Here is a 547-nt window from a genome sequence, read left to right as displayed (position 1 = left end):
CCCCCCCTCGGCAGAGCTATGGTTGGACACGTTGGACCAAAACAACCTATCATAAGGTCACGTGCTTTTGCTCTTTAGCTCAAAATTGAACTCACATGATTAATATGATGTTTATGAGCACCACGTGATATGAATACATTTTATTCCAACAATTACAACCCCCCCATCATCTAAACTGGGCTTCCTCTGAAGCGTTTGATCCATTTTTAAGGTTTTTGTCGCGTTTTCAATTTGATCTTTTTAGCTTTTTCTGACATTTTTGTTGCTATTCTCAGAGTTTTTGTCGCCTTTTAAAAAAAAGATTTTTTTTTTTTTGCAGTAGGTAAAAAGATTTAGTTTTCACCGCTTTGTTTGAGTTTTATTTTTCCATAAATTTTTTTCAGTTTTGGTCACTTTTCCCCCACGTTTTTGTTATTTTTTTTTCAGTTTTTGTCGCATTTTTCCGACGTTTTTGTCGCCTTTTAAAAAAAGAATTGCTGTAATTGTTTTGCAGTGAGTAAAAAGCTTTTTGTTGCAATTTTCAAATTTTTTAGGGGGGGGGGGGGGG

The 547-nt window shown here is 35.3% G+C and overlaps 1 protein-coding gene across 1 annotated transcript in view; it reads left to right on the top strand.

Annotated features, from left to right (window-relative positions):
- Window positions 1-547, top strand: part of phyhip (phytanoyl-CoA 2-hydroxylase interacting protein) — a gene marked incomplete in the record, with an annotated part of 26,555 nt that overhangs the window by 12,562 nt on the left and 13,446 nt on the right.

This window comes from Etheostoma spectabile, chromosome 5 (genome assembly GCF_008692095.1).
Source record: "Etheostoma spectabile isolate EspeVRDwgs_2016 chromosome 5, UIUC_Espe_1.0, whole genome shotgun sequence".
In the NCBI taxonomy this organism is placed as follows: Eukaryota; Metazoa; Chordata; class Actinopteri; order Perciformes; family Percidae; genus Etheostoma; species Etheostoma spectabile.
The sequence above is the reverse complement of the archived record's forward strand: the minus strand, read 5'-3'. Positions and strand labels throughout refer to the sequence as shown.